The sequence below is a fragment of the Paramormyrops kingsleyae genome, chromosome 1, assembly GCF_048594095.1.
Source record: "Paramormyrops kingsleyae isolate MSU_618 chromosome 1, PKINGS_0.4, whole genome shotgun sequence".
NCBI classification, from domain to species: domain Eukaryota; kingdom Metazoa; phylum Chordata; class Actinopteri; order Osteoglossiformes; family Mormyridae; genus Paramormyrops; species Paramormyrops kingsleyae.
This window is the reverse complement of record NC_132797.1, coordinates 17827434-17835338: the sequence shown is the minus strand read 5'-3', so window position 1 is coordinate 17835338 and position 7905 is coordinate 17827434.

The following is a 7905-nucleotide window of genomic DNA, read 5'->3' as shown; positions in this document are numbered from 1 at the left end:
ACGTCCCGTGGGCTGGCTATATTTACATATAATATATGTATACATATAATTACAAAAAAAAAGGTCGCAAACTCAATTGCTACAAATACAACTAACCCTCGCAAGTCTTCTATTGCATGATAAATTATAATTAAGTAAATATTTCATTACTAACAATAATCTTAAAATGGCCCCTGCTGACAATTTGAAGCTTGGGTTGGGTCTTCCAGAGAAAACATTCTCTCTGGTACCCCTCGGGCTGTATTGGTAGTACAGGTCATAGATCGATCTGGTAGCAGACCGATCAGTGACAGCCTACAAGGAGAAACTTTGGAATCTGGTGTTTTTGTATCATTTAACAATGAGGTGAACTTTCAATACCCTGACAATCCATAGCTATTATACACCACTTGCCACATGATCTCCTCATACAAATTTATGTATTAAAGTATAAAAATATATAAATAAATATAAGCCTCATAAGCATGTGAAAGGTAAATATGCTTACGCCCTTTTTTGACTGAATAACTAACAGGCGCAACAATTGGCTATATCAATATATAAACAATATGAAGTGCCAACGGCTAGCAGGACCATGAAGATCAGGACATTGAGGTGCTCTGTGGATCAAATGTGTACTTCATTAGCTGGGACAGTGCATCCACTTAGCTAAAACCTGCCCCTTCCTACCCAATGACACCTTCATTATCAAATTAAAATTGATGGTGGCCTACTCTTAGATACATGTAATGAAAGATTACTGGTACTACAGAGACCTATGAGATGCTAATCATTTACTGACAGTACATCCTCTGGCTATATATAGTAAGATTTTCAATATAATGATTTGAGAAAATGAAAAAGGTTTTACAAAGTTGAAAGCATAACTTTACGTCCAAATCTATGCTTACAGTTACTAGTTAGTTGTTTTCTAGGTTTAGCATTGAGTATACTGTGTATGTTGCACATTAAAGTTAAAAACACAAAGCAAACATAAAATTGGAAAGACCTTACAATAGTACTATTGCGGTACAGTTTACTATATTGGATACTATTACACCATTATAGTAAGAGAACGATTGTTCCATGCAGCAGGATAATGCAAATAATTATACTTACTATATTCACTATGAGTGTTTAATCATAAATTAGTTATTTTCTGCAATTCATTTGAGCTTTGCAGGCACAAGCACACACGCGCAAACACAAAACTACCGAGCCCTAACCTTAAACATAAGTAACCAAATTAAATACAAGTTTTTTGGCATTTTTAGTTTTTTGATTGCAGTCAAAAAAAAATGTAAGAGTTCAGCGCTCATGCATATTTAGAGTGATCAGTAGGGAGATCTGAGAGCATGCTGGATTCAGGCTAAGAGTGATTCTTTCTGCTTCTTTACCTACCACTCACAGTACAGAACTTATACTGTACGCTATATAAGGGGCAGACTTCCAAAAATGAGACCTCCACCTGTTTGTCTTCATTTCTTTGCTGGAATGAACTGTTTACCACAGAAAGTGCAGCATAGTCACTCCTCCCTGCCTGAGGCCTGAGACTTCGCAAAGAAAAACATTCACAGTGATTCTCAGAACAAGGAAACCGGCGATTACTCAAAGGTTGCAGTATTTGTATAATATTTAAGAGTTACTCATGTGAAAAGTAACAGGTCCAGAGTTGGTCACTATGTGCCGCTACTTGCGCAATGATCTCGTAAAAGCGTATCTTCTATGGTGCCCATGTATTAGTCTTGACACAATGAGCCTCGAATATGGAGATATTGTACATTATAAAATAATCATTCAGAATGCAGAAGGGACCGGTGGTGAGGCTGCCTGCCAAAGAGACATTAAGGGTCTCAAGAGTAAAGGGAATATTTCAGTCCAAAACCCATGTTAACCACAGTTCCTCTGGGACTTGTCAGTGGAATTTACTGCTTATTAAGTTACTGAACCCCCTAAAGGTAATACAAACAATGTGAAAGGAAGAATGTACATAGAAAGGCCATGAGTATGGGATGGGTGAGTACAAGGTCTGTTAAGCTCCTGTCTGACTAGCTAATGACCTGTGGCGATTTGAAAAAAAGGGTGAAAACAAGACCCAGCTATTTTGTGAACCACCCTGCTTTGCTCAGAGGGGTTTTTACTAGAAGTTAGCTGTCTACAGAGATGCTCTACAACCACCTACATGGAGCTGTTGGGCCGGCAGAGCACACGTAGCTGGTGGGAAAGAATGTGTATGCTGTTCTCAAGGGTGCACTCCCCTGTACTAAGGTTGGTTTTCTTCTTTCTGCTCCGCCCCCACCTCCTTGCTCTTATGCCGGGTTCCTGTCAAGTTCAATAACCTAGAGGAAAGCTGATCAGCTGGAAGAAACCAATGCAGCCTTGGAAATTTAAAGGTGCATCCTCTCCAGTGTCACATCAAAACAAGACACATGTAACAATAAAACATCCAATAAATAAACAAACAATAAATAAACAGACCGGTGGCCTGTACTACGAAGCGGGGTTACTGGCTTATCGGGGTAACTTGTTGGATTTAAGGTAGTCTGGGCAAAATGTAAGTGAGCGAATATGAAGTCCATTTAAACTGTGGTACCTTAAATCCAACAAGTTACCCTGATAAGCCAGTAACCCCGCTTCGTAGTACAGGCCACAGCACGATAAAGTAGTCATACCCCAAAGTTTCAAGACATTGCATGTTTCACCTATTGCACTTGAAAATAGCAGACTGTAGTAAAGTTACTCTACAGAGTCCATCTTTCCTCTATGACTGCTTATCCAATGTGGGGAAGCGTCTTTCTATCAATATGTCTTTGGATGGTAGGGGGAAAAGAGAGGACACAATAACATGGGAAGAACATGCCAACTTTTAGTATACAGAATAAGAAGCAGGAAATGAAGACTAGGCTTTGGTTCAGTTAGTGTTTTACTTCCATGTAACACCTCAACTCTGAAAGCTGATCTCAGAGGCTGTACTGTGAGCTAGTGAGCAATTCTTAATGATAATTTAATGAAAATGCATATGAAAACCAATTTACTTTAAAATCATACAGGCTAGCCCAGGGGTCACCAACATGGTGCCCGCGGGCACCACGACACCCCTACGGACCACATGAGTCGCCCGCGGACCTTTTCTAAAAATAGCACAACTCACCAGTGTGTAATAATGTAATTTTATCCTGTTGCTATTCTTCTTTAATCACATTTGCATTCATATAGATTTGAAAATGACAATATCTAAAAAAAAAAGAAGCATTTAAAGCATGTTTATTGTACATGAAGTTTAGATAAGTTTAGGAGGGAGTTTCAAGCTGGCAGCCCTTCATATGGCTCAGTACCTGTGAAGCAGCTCTCAGTTTCAAAAGCGTTGGTGACCCCTAGGCTAGCCCATTTATAATGATTTATTATAAGCATACATGGAGCAGAGTTTTCAAAGAATATGCTTACATCTTACAGGAACTTTCCATCCATCCATTTTCTGTAACGGCTTGTTACAGGATGGGGCACCAACCCATTGCAGGGCAGCACACTCACTCACGCCCACAGGCAATTTGGTAACTCCAATTAACTTCAGCGTGTTTTTGGACCATGGGGGGGGGGGGGGGGGAGGCACTGGAATATGACTTTAGGGGGTTCAGTAACTTAATAAGCAGTAAATTCCTCTAACAAGTTCCCTATGACTGTCTACTGTAACAACAAAACATCCAAGAGGACAAAAATCAAAGAATCAAACAACTCTCACATTAAACTATTATATTTCTCATAAAACTGGAAAAATTAGCTCAAGCCGCTTAATATACACCTTATTATACATGTAATATGATCTTACTCTCACAGCTATATCCCCCTACCCAAGATATGGCTAGCTGTTTATTGTAGATATAAAAATCCTTATGCCGTTTCATTCTTTTGATTGGACTTGAATGGAGATGGTACAAAGTGGAGTTCTGCAAGCCAATGCTAGTTTTATTTGTTGAACTTTATGGCAGCTGCAATGGCCCCTGCTTAGGGAAGGAATGGACCCATCTGTTCAGACAGCTGCATCTGTTCCATGTTCTGACTTCCTTCAGTCCTTCCTCCAGATTAAAAAACCGTAAATCCTCATAACATAATGAACTTTCTACCTAATAAAAAGACAAGCTTGTGATTCCAGGGGTTCTCTCTCAGGCCAAAGGGATAAAGCTATAAACATGTGATAGGGTTAGGGTTCTCTCTCAGGCCAAAGGGATAAAGCTATAAACAAGTGATAGGGTAATGGTTCCTCTCAGGTTTACAAGATGAAAAAACCACCCCATTACTTAGCTTTCCAGTTACACTGATGGTTGTGGTGTCATAGAATGCATTGAGGATAAAAGACTATTGGTTGAAGAAATGAATGCAGAGCTTGGGCATTGCAGCATTGCAGGAACTGAACTGCACAGCTGGGTGATGAGTGCATGGATTTGATGACTACAGTACCTGCTGGCAATGTGTGTCACTAGAGCAGAATAAAACTGCCGTACAATTTTTAAGTAGTTGATACCATGAAATAGTTTCAAAAACTTTACATTGGCATTTCACAAGGTCACAATCTCCTCCAATATCTCAGCCATATTTTCCAAATGATGCTTTTCTCCAGCAACATAACATACCACACCAGCAAGAGAGTCAGATTATCGTGGCTCTATCTTAAGCCCAGAGTACCCAGAGATCTGACGTTCACATCTGTTATCACCTCTGAACACATATGAATACATGGGTAGTATGGTGGTGCAGTGGTTAGTGCTGCTGCTTTGCAGCTAGAAGGTCCTGGATTCGGTCCCGGATCCGTTCTCTCTGGAGTTCATGCTCTCCCTGTGTTTGCGTTGTTTTTTGCCGGGGGCTCCGGTTTCCTCCCACGGTCCAAAAGCGTACAGGATAGGTTGATCTGTGAGTCTAAATTGATCCTGTGTGTGTGTGTGTGTGTGTGTGTGTGTTCGCCCTGGGGTGTGTTGGTGACTGCCCAGGGTTGCTTCCCACCTGCGCCCATTGTTCCCAGGATAGGCTCCGGTCCCCCCTGCAACCCCAGTTGGGATTAAGCAGTTTCAGAAAACGGATGGACATGCAAATACTTGCCTCCAACAACCAGATCACCTTTGCTGTACTTGTGTAAATCATCAGTATATCAAGAACATATACAGTAATGTACAAAAGCCTGAGGCAGCAAAAGAAAATTATATTATATGATCTCCATGTTGGTGTAAAACTCTGATATTATGTCTGTCAAAGTGTGTCAACTTTCCAAACCTCTCCTAATATCACCACAGTATCTGCAGCAACCATTCAATACTCCCATGTTTTTTCTGACTGCACCACTAGTATACCATGTTTTTGGGTAATCCACAGCAATGAATATCACTAATTAAGTTAATTAATTAAATTGACTGGCAGTGAAGTTTAATGAATACATGGAATGACTGGGGTGTCTCTTAGGATAGGTTTGGGAACTGAAACGATGTTCTTTTGGTCATCCAACAAGACATCAGAAACTTTGTGGAGACCAAAAGCCATTATCCACTTACTAACTAAATGAATACAGACGTTCCTCAACTTACGAACTTTCAGACATTCGACAGAAGAGAACTGTAAGTCCAAATTGTGTTAACTGGGCTCCCGTTTCCTGTCCGCAACATAATTTATTTTTTTCTACACGCCAATTCTGCTTGGTATGACTTCTGGCCGCTACTCCCGCCGCGCAGCAGCGTAGCGTGCGAACTCCCAGCATCCTAGTTCTTTGTAATTGTGTATACCCTTAAAATGATGTTGAATAACGAGTTACGAACATTACAAGTCAGAAACGGCCGTTCGGAATGTAACTCATTCATAAGGAGAGGAGTGTCTGTAGTGTTAAACATTTCTCTTTCACTGCCTAAGAGTTTTGCATAGTATATGTATATCCGTAATATTTAAAATTGCTATCATTTGTACATTTGATTTTGCTGTGCATAAATCATTTCCTAAGCAGGAAAAAAATACCAGATACAAACTGGCAACACCTGGACCACAAGCACAGCACCCTAAAGTACTGAGCCACACAACATCCCTATACACCAACTGTTCCCATCTGTCTTAATTTTGCTTGTTGGAATTAAGGTAAAGGGAGAGTATAGATTTGATGGATATAAGGTGATCCTGGACTAGAATTGATACCAGTGTAACTGACTGTTTTACTATGCATATGATAAAAAAAACTTCTTAATTTTAATCTAAAGAAGTGCACATTTCAGCCACAGAGCATCTCTGCATCTTGTTCTTCAAGGTCCTGCCTGTTTTTGACCTGTCAGTAGAACTTACTTCACAACTTGTGTTCTTGGATACATTCCGATACGTGACAGACTTTAAAGTTAACCGTTGCTCTCAGATAGTCTTTTAGCAGCAATTAATAAACTGGATGCAAAAAAATGGTGAGAATGTTCATGCCTGTTAGCATCTTTCAGCTTTTATCTTTGTGATAAAAAAAAATATATATTTCACGTTCTTTTTTTCTTCTTGAGTGGAGTTTGATTCAAAAATAGTATACTGTATAATCTGAAAGATATTATAGGAATAAAGATTTAAACAACGCAGTTACTATATGAACATTAACCTATAATAAATAGAGCAAAGAAAAATCTGGTGACAAGCCTGTGAACCAAAGAGAAGTGATTTGCTGGTTTTTAACTGAGTACCACAAGTCAAGTGCAATTTAGAAATAGGCAGTTGAAATTTCTGATTTCTCTGGAGTGAGAACTTGATGCTGAGTCACTTATCAAGTGGAATTACCAGCTCAGTAAAATGAGTTATTCACTGCCATCCCTCAATGATCAGGATTATTCTAAGGGCCCAGAGTGACAGGGGCCCTGAAAAATTTGGAAAATAACTGGATTGGTCTGGTCTGGGGGCCCCAATATAATATCCTCTCATGGGGCCCAAAATCTTTAGCAGTAACCCTGTCTACAGCGCTCACAGAAAGTCTTAGGACACAGATTTATTGGTTTTATAACAAGAATCATTATTCATTTTTTTTTTTACAAAAATATATACCACATTAGAAACAACCAGTAGTTCTAAGTAAAACATTCATTTGAAGTAGTAAAAAATTATAACCCAAATTGTAGTTCTAAAAGAGCTGTTCCGAGTTAGAAAGTTCATTGACAAGCAGTCTCACTGGGGGCTTTTTGATTAGTGACACCTTTGCAGTAACATAAAGGGCCAAACATCTGTGTTTAGAATCCCTTTGGGAGCCACTGACTATAGTTGCAATTAATTGCAAAATGGCAAGAACAGAACTGAATGAGCCAGTCAGAAAAATTATGACACTTAATAAAGAGAAAATGCCGGTGAGGAAGATATATGCAGGTACATGAAACATTACTTGTACTAATGGGCATGTTTTATGAAACCAATAAATTTGCAACATTTTTGCTGAAGCGTCACAAGACTTTCTCTGAGCACTGTATATAATTTTTGTAAGTAGGGTGTGTATCTTCTGGAAAGACAGACGTGATTTTCATATAAATAAGGATAGTTAAAATTGTAAACCAGTTGTTTGAACATTTTTTTACTACGTTTTTTTTAACGAAGGTGTTGGAAGGTGGTGAGGTCGCGCAGTGGTTAGTACTGTTGCCTCACACCTCCGGGACCAGGGTTCCAATCTCCAGCATTTTTCTCAGTTCACAGGTTCTCCCTGTGCTGTCATGGGGTTTCCTCTGAGCACTCCGATTTCCCCTCGCGCTTCAACAACATGCTGGGGTTAGTTGGAGTTACTAAATTACCAAATTCAATTAAATTCAATTTATTTTCATATAGGACCTTTCACGACAGAGTTAAAATAAAAGATAAGAGAGATAAAAATGGCATGCGCAGCAGCATCGGCAGCCATAGTTACAGTGTGTTATGTGTTAAGTTGTGGGGGGAGATAAACTGAAGTAA